This window comes from Nannospalax galili, unplaced genomic scaffold, assembly GCF_000622305.1.
Source record: "Nannospalax galili isolate Female #2095 unplaced genomic scaffold, S.galili_v1.0 scaffold450, whole genome shotgun sequence".
Classification (NCBI taxonomy): domain Eukaryota; kingdom Metazoa; phylum Chordata; class Mammalia; order Rodentia; family Spalacidae; genus Nannospalax; species Nannospalax galili.
Window position 1 is genome coordinate 3,436,086 of NW_008329134.1, and position 16,845 is coordinate 3,452,930.

Here is a 16,845-nt window from a genome sequence, read left to right on the forward strand (position 1 = left end):
GTGCACCCGTGTTGTGCAATGCCATGGAGATCAGAAGAGGGCTTCGGATTCCCCTGGAACTGGAGTTAAGGATGGTTTGTAGCCACAATGTGGGTGCTGGGAATCGAACCCGGGTCCTCTACAAGAGCAGTCAGCTCTTAACCGCTGTGCCATCTCTCCAGCCCCAGAATAGACAGTTTTTAAAAGAAGAAAGATAAATGAATAATTCAGAAAGTGTTCAAAGATATGCAAAATATGAGAAAATGTACAAAAATTCTTTATATATGAATGGAAAATAAACACATGAAAAAAAATTAGCCAATATGATTTATCGAGTAAATCAAATTAAAGCCCTACACAAATATTATTACATAGATCAAGACATAACTGCAATTTAAAGTCTGAATACACCTAATAATGATCAGAATATGATGCTATATTGAGTTGGCATTTGCAGCTCTAATAACAAATCATTGGAAATATTCTGACTCACACAGTAGAAAACACTGAAAACCTAAAGTATCATTTCAAAATAGAATATTTCCACTAGAAGTTCTGTGTTGAGTCTATTTTTTGTTAAGTTAAAAGTTTATGAGAAAATATGTCAAGGTAACCAAATTTTCATAATGTGATACATATATTTCTGGCATATTTTTCCAAATGTCACTGTATGTTACATTCAAAGCAAAAAGAAAACCAAATTTGAATGTGCTGATTTGCTTCTGGGATACAAGTACAATTACTTCAGAAAACTAGTTAGTTCATTTTTCTGAGCCAGTAGACCTTACCACTGATTATGGAGGACTTGAATCTCTTAGTGTTACTTGATGTATTGAACATTTTTGGTTTAATTATTGGGTAATATGATATGCTACATGGAATGATGCTCAGCATGTAGAGTGGACTCCTCTCCTGACAGTCCCTAAGGTCAAAACTATTTTTATAACAGTGATGGCGCTTGCTTTTTCATTATGCTGACATCTTCACTAATGGTGAAGAACCACGGGGGGTGAAACTGTTGGTTGAATCAAGCTGTACCAGCTGTCTGTATTCTTTACTATATATACTCATTACAAACAAAAAGCTGTAATTTTTGTAATAAAAACTTTATGGTTCAAAAATAAAAGGTTTTCTTTCTGAAGAAAAAAATCATGTCTGTGATGAAGCAGAAAGCACTAAGAAGCCCTGTCCAGAAAAACAAGGTTGACAGTGAGGAAGACACATGGCAATCTCTGGCTTCCACATACATATACATGTATGCATACCCCGATGCACACACTTGCACATACACATGAACACATACATACACATTCACATAGAATTCTTTTCTAGCCTCATTTGTGTATAAAGTGGCATTTTCTTTATATACTTCAACCAATAACATTGTTCAATATAGACTAAATGCAGAAACAGATTTGAAAATCTCAGTCATTCTCAATACAGCCCTGATTGCTGTGTGAATTTTTGGGGGAGACTATTTTTATTCATTCCAGACAGCAGGGGTAGCAATAGATCAAAGAAATGATTCCACCCAAGTCCAGCATGGTTAATCAATGAATTACTGGAGTTACTTGCAAGAGCATAAGTGACTTTGGCACTTGCATCCCCATAATGTCTCACCTTGAGTGACTGTTCTTGAAAGGCACATCACTAAAGGATTCCCGGGCCATTTATACTACAGAAGAGTTTCCTCCTTCCAGCAAGTATTTACCATTTAGCTATCCTTGTAAAGGGGAGAGATTTCGTGAGCCTTCCTTCTCCCTTCACATGGGAATGTTAACAGACTAGATCTATACAGGCCTAGTGGGAGTGACCAATACAGGCCTAGTGGGAGTGACCAATACAGGCCTAGTGGGGGTGACCAATACAGGCCTAGTGGGAGTGACCAATACAGGCCTAGTGGGGGTGACCAATACAGGCCTAGTGGGAGTGACCAATACAGGCCCAGTGGGAGTGATCTATACAGGCCTAGTGGGAGTTCTGATTCAAGATGGCAATCATCATGCTGTATTTTCACTGTGACTGGGCAAGAAACAAAGATGGAAGAATATATTTTAGCCCATGGATTAAGGGTACCGTCCACCATGGTCACAAAGTTATGGAGAGGGGATCCACTTGTGGCTGAATCAGCAGAAGCATGAGATTATTTGCTGTGATCTCAGTGGACCAGGAAGTCAAGAAAGAAGACAGGAAACAGAGTTGGCACCATATCTCAAGTCCCACTGTCTACAGTCCCACCTGCTCCAGCTGAGCCCTACCACCAAATGTGCCATAATTTCCCCAGAGAATGTCACCAAAAGGGAATCAAGTATTCAAACATATGCATCTGTGGGTGATCACATCCAAACCCTAACACATGTCTAATTGAGAGGAAATAACTGTGTAACACTAAGTTTAGAGGTCTGTTGGGTATTGTAGATGAATTAGGATTATCAATTTTCTACATTCAACTAAATATGAAAAACAATTATTTGCTGATAATCTTAACATAGCTTAATTAAATTAACCTTAAAAAGCTTTTCTTTTCCTGCATATTGGAAAGACAGAAGTCAATTTTAACTATTTTTGTAGCTGTCCTAATACTGAGTTCAATTCCAAAATAATACATCATATCAAAATATTTCAGTTGCACACAATATAAAATCAAAATTACAGTGGAGGCACTTCTTTATCTTATACAAAGAAGTTTAGACAAAGCTAAGAAGGCTTAAACTTCTTGATTTCAAATTGTACTACAAAGCTATAATACTAAAAAATGTGTTATTGCTATAAAGGCACACATGCAGACCTTGAGAATAGAACAGAGTCCAGAAATCATTCCTCACATATATAGCCAGATGTATTTTGACAAGAGTACCAAGACCAGTCAGTGGAAAAGGGACAGCCTTTTGAACAAATAGTTACAGGAAGACTGGATACACACACACACATACACACACACACACGTGTGTGTGTATATATATGTGTACATATATATGTACACATATATATATAAAGTTGAATTCTCACCCAATACCATATAAAAATACTCAAAGTGGATCAAAGGCCTAAATATAGGGTAATTTTTTTAAAGGGTAAAAGCTTTATGACACTGGTTCTGACAGTGATTTCTTGGATATGACATCAAATGCATAGGCCCAAAACAGAAAGGACACAAACTAGAGATCCTGAAACTTAAAGAATTTGTTCACTAAAGGCCACTATCAACATTAGAAAGGCAAGTGAGAAGTTTTAATCCATTCATGTCCCTATAGCACCCAAGGGTGCAAAATTATCAGTTGTAGAGGCTCATATGCCCAAGATCGAAGCACTGGCAGCTTGGTGTCATGTGAGGGCCCATTCCTCATAGATGACTCCTTCTCGGTGACTCCCTCAGGTGGTGTAAGAGAAAGGGCCTCACCAGTTCTCTTGAGCACTTTTATTTGGGTCCTAACAATTCATGAGGGAGAAATCATGACCTAATCATGGGCCCCACATCTTAGTACTATCAAAGTGCCATTAAGTTTCAACATGTGAATTTTGGGCTATACATTCAGACAAGAGCATATGTTGTTGGAACTCCTAAGACTGCACCATAGTCACAAGGAAAAATAACAAGTAAACCAATTCAAAAGTTGGAAAAGAACCTGAATAGACACTTGTTAGATTTGTGAGTGGTCAGCCAGTAAGCCCAGGAAAGGTAGCTGGACATCAATAATCATTAGTGAAGTGCAAATGAAAATCACAGTGAGCTACAAACTCACATTCAGCATAATTATTATCAAGCACACACCAACCAATGGAAAATGATAAGTGTTGTCAAACATATGCAGAATTTGGACTACCAGTGCACTTCTGTTGAAAACGTTAAGTGGACAGCAACTTTGTAAAACACAATGGTAATTACTCAAATAACAAAACATGTATTTTCCATAGGACCCAAAAATTCTACTTCTGAGTATATGCCCAATAGAACTCAGAGCATATTATCAAAGAGATATTTATATATCTGTGTTCATAGCAGCTAAAATGTGAAGATCACCTATCTATAGGTAAATGAAAAAATATACAAAATGTGAACATTTATAGAAGGGAATATTGTCTAGCCTTCCTGGGGCTGGAGAGATTGCTCAGTGGTTAAGAACACTGACTGCTCTTGCAGAGGAACCAAGTTCGATTCCCAGCACCCACATGGCAGCTACAAACCATCCTTAACTCCAGTTCCAGGGGAATCCGATGCCCTCTTCTGACCTCTGCAGCATTGCATGACATGGGTGCACTCACATACATGCAGGCAATACACTCATACATGTAAAATAAGAATAATGCAAGGAAAAAAGAATAAAAGAAAAAAAGAAGGGAATATTGTCTAGCCTTCAAAAGAATGAAAACTCCGCCACATAAAATAACATGGATGAACCTGGAGAACAACCTGCTTTAAATCTGGTATCATTCCATTTATATGAGATACCTAGAGTAACTGTAGTCAGCAACAAGTCAAACAGTGATTGTCAAGGGCTGGGGAAAAGGGGAATATGGAGATACTCTATAATGTGTACAGAGTTTGGGTTTTGCAAGGTAAAAATAATTATGTAATGCCCAGTGTGGTAGCATGTGCCTTTAATCCCAGACCTCAGGAGGCTGTAGGATCAAGGCCAGCCTTGTCTCCATAGTGAAGTGAGTTCCAGATGGCCTAGGACTAGGGAGACCATCAAAAAAAAATTATGGAGGAGATGGGGTAATGGATGTGGCTTAGTAGTAGAGTGCTTGCCTAGTTAAGTTCAACTCAGCATTAAACAAAACAAAATTATATTGATAGATGGCAGTGTTTGCTGCACAATGATATCAATGTATTTAATATCATCAAACTGTTCACTTAAAATGGTTAAGATGACAAGCTTATTATGTGTTTTTTATCATAATAAAAATGGAAGGAAAAAAATTTCTCAGCAGATCAGTAAAACCTCCATAATCATTACACAAGAAGGTCAAGCTCCAGCCTTGCTGATGTTTCTACACTGTCATCCTTAGCAAATGGTTTTAATCTTTGTGTACGTGTGCCCAAGGAGGAAGGAGGCAGGTGTCAATCAGCTTTGCATTTTATGAGTCAGAATTATGTCACATAAGCATTCACAGCTTAAGGATAGACTGGTGAACTGAGTATTTAAATTATTACTACTGTACTGCCCTGGTGCTGCTAGGCAAGGGAGAAATGTATGGGAAATGCATGTTGTATCAGCCAGTCCAAGTGTCTCCACATCTAGTAGGCCAATCATGCTACATCAATAGACACTGACTAGCCCTAGGAACAGCTGCAGCAGGCCTCACTGCTGCTACAACAGCTTTCAGAGTGTGGCAGAGGTGATGTCAACCACACAAACACAGGCTGGTTGAGAAGTAGACATTAATGTAAAAATTGTTTTTAAAAAAGAAAATGTCAGCCTATGATATTCTCTATTGAAATTTATTTTAAGATCAATAACCTAATTATAGAACAGCTGCCCACTTCTTTCATTATGTGGTCCATAGCATGTAAGGAAAGGAAAAGAAGAGATGATCCCATGATACTTGTAAGGTAATTCCCACTGGAAACAAACAACCCCTGGTTTAGGAAGGCTCAATTTAATTGTTTTTTTTTTCCATTTTGTGATGCTATAAAAGCAACATGCAATCAATAGAAACTGATTTGAACTGTGGATTGCCTAGATGAATGTCTGGGTACAATACCCTCTTTCTACTCTGAGTGGTGGAGGCAAGTCATGGCTCCCGGGCAACCATACACTCATAAAGAGAAACAACCAAAATTCTAATCTATGGTGTACTATGTGGCTAAGCTATCATGTTTGGAAGGTTAGGTTTATGTAATGCATTTTCAATTTAGGATATTTTCAACTTAAAATGAGTTTATTGGGATTGACTGTAATGTAAGTGGGATTCCCATGTAGTTATTTGAAGATGGTGCCAAAGATCAGTTATCAGCAAGAAGACTTCATTCCTTCCCATTCTCTATTTACTAAGCACAACTGTCTGACTGGGCACTCTTGAGATAAACAAGGAGTATGGTGAAGTTCTCATTCCAAGGACATTAGCATTCCAATGGGTTGTTCTGAAGTTTTGCTCATTACTCTTTTTACATGAGTTTTGATGAGCCAATTGATATAAAACCACATATAAAATGGTTTAGCATCAGCTCTCCCTCTACTTGCCAAACTAAAAGATGCATCTTAGCAGAGTAGATAGTTATATATCCATATGATCCCAGCACTTGGAAGGCTGGGCTACACAATAAGATCCTGTCTCAAAACAAAACAAAACAAAACAAACACTATTAATACAATTAGCTTGACGCCTACGGGATCTAGCACAAAATAAATGACCTAGCTTTTCTTTTTCTGAGACTAGAGTTAAGGTCTCATTTTTTCCTGACTGGTCTCAAACGACTTATGTGGCAGAAGATGCCCTTTAACGGCTGATCCCCATGTTGGTCTTCCAGGTGCTAGCATCAAACCCAGGGCTTTGTGCAATGAACTAATCACTCTACCTACTGAGCCTAGCTCTCTGGAGACAATTTTCTCAATGCCAATTTCTTTGGAATCATTTTACGGGAAGAGGAAGAGGGCAGATAGCTTTGCCCAGAAATGGAGCACAGAGGGGAGAGGTTTTAACTGGAAGTAATTGAATTTTATCTTCTTTCTTGGAAGATAGTTATATATAGATTTTTAAAAATTTAAGGATCAAAATTGAAATCTCCAACTTTTCAAAATTTCAGTGGTATGAAATAAACGTGTATATAATGTTTTTCAATATGTTACATTTCTGTATCTGATTAAATTCCTTTTCTTTAAGCCAAATTTGAAGCAGCTGTGACAATTCTTGGAGATTTTTTCTGGTTTGGAGTTTGGTGTTGGTCCCACACAAAACCAAGTATCCACTCGGATCTTTTTACTAGCTTACCAAACTCAAGCACCCCAAACCATGACATTTTTGTGGGTTTGACATTCTAAAATTTTGCTTCCAATTGTACTTCCAAATCTTTAATGTGGGGAGGAAGGAGAGAAAGAGAAATATCTGGGTTCACGTGACTGTTACAGAAATCAGAACAACAGACCTGCCTTAGCTATGCTTTCATTAAAGACCAACTCTGTGTTGGCCCCAATAGGGCTTCTAGCAGTCAACTCTCCTTCTGATAACTGTGAGCCAGTCTTCACAACCAGCATGTAAGGGAGTTTTAATACTAGAATATCACTGCTCACAGGAGGCTCTTTAATAGAGAAATGCTGTGGCTGTTTTGGGAGAGTGGAAAGTTATGGGAGAGGGAAAAGTTATGTATTTTGCTGAAGAATCTTTATATATCTCAATTCTCTTTTAATTTGATTCATGGGTTTGGAATTTATTCCTTTAATGATTGTTTTTCTACCTGAAACTTTCAATGAGAGTTTAAAACTTTACTTATGAGTTCTATGAAGTTTATAAGTCTTCAAATAAATTTTAATTCTTTTGCTTGTATATCGAATTGAAGCATTGTGGAGGCATTAAATGTATTTAATACAATCTTGGGATTCAAAGTGAAAGCAGAGAGGAAGTGTAAGTGCAGGACACAGAAATCTGACCTTTGTCTCAGCCCTGTTTCACTGACAGCTCATCTTCCTCAAACTTCTTTTGTTTTTCACATAAAAATGTTGGGGCATTCAGATAAAAAAATATCAGGTTTTTTTTTTTTCTAATTCCAAAATTCCATAAATCTCCTAATTACTAGAAAACATGATATATTTTGTTCAGTTTTTATTTTTAAAAAATCTTCCAGTATCAGCTGGCAAAATAGTTCAGAGGGCAAGAATGCTTGAGACCAGGCCTGGAGACCTGAGTTTGATCTCTGGAACCCACATGGTGGGAGGAAAGATCTGACTCTCACATTTTTTTCTAATTCCAAAATTCCATAAATCTCCTAATTACTAGAAAACATGATATATTTTGTTCAGTTTTTATTTTTAAAAAATCTTCCAGTATCAGCTGGCAAAATAGTTCAGAGGGCAAGAATGCTTGAGACCAGGCCTGGAGACCTGAGTTTGATCTCTGGAACCCACATGGTGGGAGGAAAGATCTGACTCTCACAGCCATAAAACATATGCCTCCCCACAGTAAATATAAAAAAAATTAATCTCCTAGTGCATGCAGCACACCAATATTGTGACATCATAAAGTACACAACAGTTTACAAACTTACATGTCAAATATGCCATTAGATTATTATCTATTAGTTCTTCAGGAATGCCTGCTAGCAGATATATTTACAAGAACTAGAACAGACTGTTTAATGAAGAATGCTTCCAGTTAACAAAGAGCAAGATTTATACTTTCCAAACCTCATCTGGTGGTGTCTGTAAATATATAACCTAATAAATTTCAACTCAAAACATCCTTCATACTTGTTAAACTTGTTTACTTGATCCTTGGGTTCAAAATAAGTCCCATACTATGGATTAGAGTATAGACTCATTATTAAAAAAAAAAAAACCATCAGAAATGATACCTCCCTTTTTCCTAGCATAATATCAAAATACAGTTTTATTCAAGATCATACTTGAGACATCTGTTTCTTATTTCCCTTCATATTATGAGCCCTTTTAGATTTCTTAAACCCACATCTAAAGAGCCACTTGATTTCATAGGAAGCTAATTTCTAACACTAGGAAACAAGATTTGCTTTGCTGGTTTCATGAACTATAGTACTTAAAAGTACAGAAGCACATGTTTAGTGAAAACCTTGCTTAGATGGCTACCAATTTCAGAATATACTATGTGGACTATCATAGCTTCCACCTACAATGTTATCAGCAAAATTATTGTGATCTCTCCCTCACCCTTCTGTAATGCTGTTTCTTGGCTACTCCCTTCTACTGAATTTCATTTTGAATGATTTTCCTTGCCCCAAACTCTCCTAGGTGATTAGACTAGGTTCTGCAGAATATCATTCTTTTCTACTAACTCATGCAAGAAACATGCCTATTCACAAAGATAAACATTCAGGTATTGCCCATCACCTTCATAATCCTTTCCATCTGTTAACATGGTTCCATTCTTGCCATTACTTATTCAAGAAACACATATTGAGCACCTGTTATATTCTGAGCACCATGCTAGACACTATAGACATAAGTGCAATATTACATGTTTTCTCCCTGAAGTAAAGGGCACCAGTGGTTGAGAGACATATTTCTAAGCATCGAGGTGCATTCAGATAGGGGCTATCAGTGAAGTTGTCACAGATGAGAAAATAAATCAGAATAAATCAAATAAATCCTCCTGTGGGTCCCTCACATTGTGCAAAATGGGGCTGAGGACCTGTCGTTCATTTGTTCTTTCCACACGGTTCTTTGACAGACAGTGAGGGTAAATAGTTTGAAGTAAGAGTGAAGGTTTGGGACTTATGTTATAGTTGAAACTCTTAGGAAGCTGGCATGCTCTTTATCCTCGGAAGTTAGACTGCGCCCCTCTACCACTTGCCCCATATGTTTTATTACAGCTTCCTACATCGCAGCTCAGCTCCCACACTATAATTCACATTCATAGACAAAACACTGCTGGAGAGGATTTCACCCATCTAATCACTTTTACCAGTCACCCTGTTCTCCCACCTCTTAGTCCTCAGCTACACTTGTCCAGGACCTTCACACTCTGATCCTTTTCTCTCTTCCCTCCGTTTTCCTAGCCAATATCAATGTCAAATTGGACATGGCATAAACTTTCACCACAATTCTCTGACCTCAATTCCAGGACCACACACACACACACACACACACACACACACACACACACACACAGTCTCAATTCCAGGACCACACACACACACATACACACACACGGGCCACTCCTGGGGTTTTTCAGTGCCATCACATTTTCTACTCTGGTTTCTCAAACTTCTTATAACATCTTGCTGTCCTCACATTTCTCTCAGTCCAGTACTTTAACCTCAGCAGCTATTTAACCATATCTAGGGCCTCAACATTTTTGCTGTTTATTATTTCCCTATCCTTCCTTATCTTCTTAATCTGTGTATGCCTAAACTGTAAGGCTTGTTAACGCATACACTTTGAGCCCAGGTGTGCCTGTCATAGGCCCTATTGAGGAGCCTGTGAATTTTATCTTATTCCAAATCATTCTTTGCTCTCATTTCTGAAGAGCTTTGTGTACCTACAAATAAGGAACAAATAGATGTGATGGCATATCTATGGTCTGGCTCCATTCAGTCCCTTCCATGTTGCTGTCATTCTATTTTCCCAGACTCACCATGATTGCTTTATACCTCTGAAATTTCCCTCAGGTGTCTTTTCTTGCTGTTTTAACTATCAGCTTCAGCAGATGATGGAACTAATTAACAAGAAAACAGTGAGCCTCAAACCAGTAGAAGTTTGGATTCTTTAACTTCTCCAGCCAATACTGCATGGATCATATTCTGCTCCATCCCTTTTTAATGCAAAATGTGACACTCGCCTCTAATGATACTCTCCCTTCATTTTAGTTCTCATTCATTCCATGTGCTAGTCAGGGCTCCCTTAGAAAAACAGAGCCAATGGATAGATGGACAAAATAGAGAGGATACAGCATGGAAACTGATTCACAAGATGAAGGAGGGTAAAGTCTCAGTAGCCGCCACCTGCAAGCCTGAAAAGCTGTTGATGTAATTAGTCCAAGTTCAAAGAGCTGAGAACCAGAGAAACCAATGGTTTAACTACCAAGTTGAAGGTCTGAGAACTGAGGAGGCTGGGCAAGCACTCTTGTCAATCCTGGGGTCTGAAAGTCCAAGACCAGGAGCCTGCAAATGCTAGAGAGAAGACAGATGCCTGTCTTCAGAGAGAGCAAATTTCCTCTTCCTCCCCCTTCCTCTGCCTTTTCATCCATTCAGACCATCAGTTAATCGGATGAGCCCCTGCCCCCCAATGGGGTGAGGATGGAGCCAGTGACTTTATTTCCTTAACTTGCTCAGACTCAAAAATTAACCATCATATGCCTGTATCCTTAGCCACCTGATTCATCAACCATTCTGTCAAGCTCTGTATTTCAGTATATTAATACAGTTAAGTTTCTCTCAACTTTTTAAAAAACAAAGACCCTTTCCTAATTCTGTTTTCTTTTCTAGCTTTTTCTCTCCTAATCTTTTAACCCCAACCAGCTGTCAAGAAAACATCATTCACTATTAGCCTCTACCTTCCATGCTTTTATCAATTATTGATTATAAAATATTTCATACAGGTAAATGAAAATGCACATAAGCTTATATAACAATGAAAATGTTTCCACTGATCAGCTTAAAAACAAAATATTGGCAATGATTTTAATATAACTTTGTGTTCCTCTTCCCAATACAGTCCCCACTCCAGATAAAGATAATTATGAATTTCAACTTGTTTTTATTTTTTCTTCTATTTGTGTGTGTGTGTGTGTGTGTGTGTGTGTGTGTGCCATGAGTGCAGGTGCCCTCAGAGGCCAGAAGAGGGCATCAGATCCCCTGAGTTGGAGTTACTGATGGATGTCAGCTGCCTGACATGGGAGCTGGGAACTGAACTCCAGCTTCTGGAAGAGCTCCAAGTGCCCTTAAAATACAAAGCCATCTTTTCAGCTTTTGTTTTTCATTAAAATATATATATATATGCATAAACAATATGTGCCTTACTTTACAAAACATGTTTATGTAAACTTTGTCATGCTGTTAGCATTCTATGGCTTATATTGGCTTTGCTCCACATCAGCTGTGTGAGATTTTTCTATGTTGATAAACAGAGCAGCATTCATTCGTAATACCATGAAATAGATCATAAATCAGCTGTTCTTTCCAGTTGTTATTATTGCATGGAGTCACATGAAATTTCAATTCATGTAAGTTAGGAATACTTGATTTTAGCCATTAAATGCATCTGTAAACATTTTTGTATACATGTCCTTATGTCCTCTGTGAATTTCTCAACACTAGAGTGGAGGGAAACAACTCTATATTTACTATGTCATGTCAAATTGGTTTCCAAAGTGATTGCTCCAGTCTATATCACCACCATCAAAATATAAGTATTCATTGTTTCACATCTTCAACATCACTGTATACTTTTCCTATAAAAATATTGCACAAGAAAATACTAAAGTTATGCTTTATTGTTTTAATTCTTGTTTTCTTGATTAGTAATGAGTTTGAAAATTGTTTCATGTTTTAATGTACTACTTGTGTTCCCTCTTGTATTCTTTAAGTTTGTGCTCATTTCCCCATTTAAAAATTGTTTAATAAAAGTAATTTGTAAATTCTGTTTAATGATAAAGGCAGCAGGTATGTCTTTCCTTTTGGGGATGTTGTTTCTCCCCACATTCAATCCTTGGAACCTACATGGAGGAAGGTGATAACTGAACCCCCTAGTTGTCTCTGAACCACCACACACATACCTTGGCATGTACATAACATGTGCATACACACACACACATACACACTAAAAGAATCAATGTAAAAAATATTTTAAAAACCAAGTGTGTTCTCAAATTTCTTAATAAATGGACTTCATGATCTTTTTCTTACTGATTTTAAATTTAATTTTTTTGTGATTAGAGAATATAATTTCCATTAGGTCTTTCATGTTTGTTAAAACTAGTTTTAGTAGTTTCTACATGGCTTGTCTAGATCTATATGTCAGCAAGTGTCATGTTGAAAATAATGCTGTTGCTAAGGGTTTCATGTTCATTATTACTACAATTAGTTCAAATATGCTGTGTGAGTTCTTACATCCTTTACATTTTACCTAATTTTTTTCTGTTTTACTGATTATAATTGATGAATCCTTTTGACACTTTATTTTGCTTTACATGATTTTGAACTGTCCAGCTCAATGACATAGAATTTTAGAATTCATTTTGTATAATCCTTCAATTGTATTTTTATCATAATGGTTATATGATAATATAGCCACACTAAATTTGTTCTGATTTTTTAATTTAAAAATGTTTTGTGTCTTTATATTGTGGGTTCCTTGTGTATTTTGATTCATTTCTTCCATCTTTTACAGTTTGATCTGCGCTGGATACAATTTATAACCCATCTCTACCTACGTGTACCGCCTACAAAACTAGTGTGCTTTAACTCTGAGCATGGCTGATCTGATTACCCCCAATATTGTTTTGCCATCTTCTCTGTGGTGAACACACTCTATGGCAACTTGTGAGTCTCATCCTTGAACTATTCTTTCCACCTAGGTGGACAGAACCTATGTCTGCTTCTAACCAGTGGAAACCGGCAAAAGTAATAGACTGCCACTCCCTTGACTAGGCTGCCCTAGGATGCCCTAGGCAAGGATGATAGGAGGCCATTCTAATGACATTAAATAGATTGGAGGGAGGTTTTCCTTGCTGGCCTCAGAAGATGCTGTCAGGTGACAAGAACATCTGCAGAATGGCATGGCCTCTGCAGACTAAAGATAGCCTGCATCTGAAGCCTGGATGTTCATCTGTAAAGCTTCAGGGAAATTAACTCAGCCCTACTGATCCTGGGAGTTTACTCTTCCTTGGTGCCTTTTAAAACCTTGAGCTCAGCCTCTTGAAATCCAGATCAATAGACCCAGTTAGCTGTACCCAGATCCACGAGCCCAAGGAAACTTGGAGCTAGTACATAAGTATTTTTAAGGCACTAAAGTTGTGGTAATTTGTTACATAGTAATGAGAATGAATATACTGTCAAAATAGAATTTATTAACATTGTTTCACAGAATATTTGTTTACATTCCCTCACACCTACAACTTCATTTATTCACTCTTGACCTCAGTTTTCCTAAAGTCCTTTTCCTTATTTCTGAAGTATCAATCTTATGAGTTCCAATAGGGAGGTTATACTTCGTGTAAACTTTTAGTTTTACTTAAGACAACATTCCATGCAGCCCAGGCTGCCTTTGAACTTGTTATGTAGCTTAAATATGGCCTTAAACTCCCAGTAATCCTGCCCCACCTCCCAAGGGCTGGGATTACAGTTGTGTGCCACCACACCTAGTTTATGCAGTGCTGGGAAGCAAACCCAAGTAATACATGCTAGGCAAGAATGCTAATTAACCTACATCCCCAGAGCCTTTATAAAATTTCTTGGTTTATTTTTAAATACTAAGGGCAACATTAAGCTATTTTACAATCCTAGTTTTACAGCTACAAACTTTCATCAGTTTGGTATCTGTTTTTTGGCTTCAAACATTTTTGTTTGTAATTCGGCTTTTATTCTGTTTCTTTAGAGGTAATCTAATTTTTTTTTTTCCTGTCTGACCATTTTTTTAAAAAATGTTCTTAAGTTTGTTCTATATGTTGGAGATGAAGATAGATTTGTTTTATTTCCTAAATCTGAAATTCATACCTTCTGGACTTCTGGGTTCTCAGACATTTTTCCATCCAAAATGATCTCTTTGCCATTTCTTTTGTACTTCTTTGGAGAATTCGGATTTGATATATTTTGCATGTTCTAGGCATTCTTTATCTGTTTTTCTGGGCTCTTTGTGGGGGGAGGCAGTTAATCCATATCTATTTTCCAATGTCCTCTGTCTCACTTAGTAACATCTAACAGGCTAAGGAACACACTTACTGGATTGTTAATTTTAATTAGTGTGCATTTCACATCTAGATGCATAATTAACTTCCTATTTTTCACCAATACTATTCAGTCATCTTCATAATCACTTTTTTATTCACATTTTATTTTTTTAAAGATAGTTATTTAAACCTTATGTTTAAATACGAATTTGTGAATGTGATAGTTTTAGTGCCTAGGTCTTACTGTCTTTATCGTTTCCCTTCAAATTTAATGTGATTTGCTCTTTCCATTATTATTTTGTACTTTTAACTTCGAGAATCACAGTGGGAATATACACATGAAAATTATTCCAGGTTTGAGTGAACAGCTGTTTCAAGGGAAATTATTATTCCTTTTTGTTTGTTTTTGTTTTATTTTTTTGTTTCTCATAGGTACTTAAGGAAGTATCAAGTCCAGGATTGTTGGTCTCCTTTTCTGACGATGCAGGCTGTGAGATGAGAAGGCTTTGTTACTGGAAATGGCCCATGCCATTATGAAAGCTGACACATCAAAGGAAAGGAAAACCAGGGAAGCTGTTGGCACAGCTCTGTCCTAGACTGTAGACCTGACAATGCCAGGACGCCTCAGGTGCACATCAAGAGCCCAAATGCTGAGGAATCCAAGGGCAGAAGAGTGTGCCCCAGCTCCGGAAGAAAGCAAGCTGCTTGGCCTCTCTCCACCTTCTCGCTCTACCTGGGCTCTCGTGCATTAGATGGTACTGGCCCACACCCTGGGAGTGGATTGTTCTCATCTGTCAGTCTTGATAGGCATACCCAAAACAGATGCTTCAGTATAGTCAAGGTGAACTCACCTAGACTGTGTAATGGCTGTTCGACAACTGGCTCTGCTTGATGAATTCTGTGGTGAGGGGAAACACTTTGGAAGTTAGTTTGCTTCTTGATTCAAGACAGATTATATACTTTTTTTCTAGTTCATCTCTTCGCTGAAGACATAATTCTTTGCAAGTCCCAGGACCTGAATCTTAACTCTTGGAGTAGCAGAGAACTGACTTTTTCTAAGCCCAAACTGAAGCTCCAAATTGCGGGAACCAGCAGGGGTTTTACTGCTTGCAAAGGGACTCCTCCCAGAATCCTGGGCCTCTGATGGCTCTATAACTTTTCTTCCCTTTTCCATCTCAGGCATGAACTAAAACATGTTTTTCAATCTGTATCTACTACTTTTAGGTGCTGTGTAGCAGGGCAGATTTTTCAGGATATTTACTCTGCCAATGCTGTTGGAAAAGGAAGTCTCTGTCTCCTCTTCACCTTCCTGTAACCAAGTTTTGCCCTTAGCATTTTACAGTCCACTCTTGTTAAGGTCACCAATGACATCATAATTTCTAAATAAAGTAAATAATCATCCATTTTGTCTTACCACTAATCTTTTGAAATTATTGTCCACTGACTCCATGAATCTCTTTCCTCCCTCATGTCATCTCATACTACACAGGCACGTGAACAAGCACTAACTCCTGAACACACAAGAACCAGCTTGATGCTTGCCATTACCAATGCTTAAGATGTTATTTTCAGAGTACTTTTGGTCCTAAAGAGATGTACTAAGAAATACAACAAAACCAAGGAAAGTTTCCAGATCCTCCTTCTATCTAACGAGGTGCTGAATATACATTTTAATGCCCCTATTTCTTATTCTAAGAACCATTTTCTTCTCAAATATGTTCTAACATTTATCTATTTTTAAAATGTACAGTCCTAACCTTAGATGTCTGTTCCTTAAGATCCTACCATTATTGCTCCCCTGCTTCACAGGTGATTTATTTGTTTAGAATTACTAGTGAATAAATGACTGGGTGCCATTGTCAATGGCAACTCTCTTATCTATTCTATTGATACTATAAAAGCCAACTTCAGAAAAGTTACTGTTGGATGACTGAGGCTCTAGCATGCATCTCCAACCTGACTGTGGGCCACATGAGTCCCAGAATGTTTATGGATGGTGACCAAACATTGTAGACAAACAATGCCATGTCCTAGGATCAAAAGGTGGAACATCCCCTCTAGAGCCATAAGTTGCTTTACAACCAGAACACCAAATCAAATTCTGATTTTAGTTGTACTCCAGAGATATGATACAGACTCAAGAACTCTTCAGCAATGGCTAATAAAAAAGATAGCTTGTATGTGGAATCTAAAATGTCAGATTCATAGAATCACAGAGTACAGTGGTTCTTCCTGAATGGTGGGAAGAATGGGAAGAGATTAATCAGAGAGTGTGAAGTTTCAAATATGTATGGCAAATGAGTTGTTGATATAAACATATAGATTAATGACTATAGTCGGTATTGTATT

The 16,845-nt window shown here is 37.6% G+C and overlaps 1 long non-coding RNA gene across 3 annotated transcripts in view; it reads left to right on the forward strand.

The window, feature by feature from the left end:
• The window catches only part of LOC115070280, a 123,593-nt gene extending 107,696 nt beyond the window's left edge, over positions 1-15,897 (forward strand). For all 3 annotated transcript variants that reach the window (XR_003849465.1, XR_003849464.1, XR_003849469.1), the window contains 2 exons: positions 12,999-13,150; positions 14,929-15,897. This is a non-coding gene — a long non-coding RNA (uncharacterized LOC115070280). The remainder of the gene's footprint in view (positions 1-12,998; positions 13,151-14,928) is intronic.
• Positions 15,898-16,845: the final 948 nt, after the last annotated feature.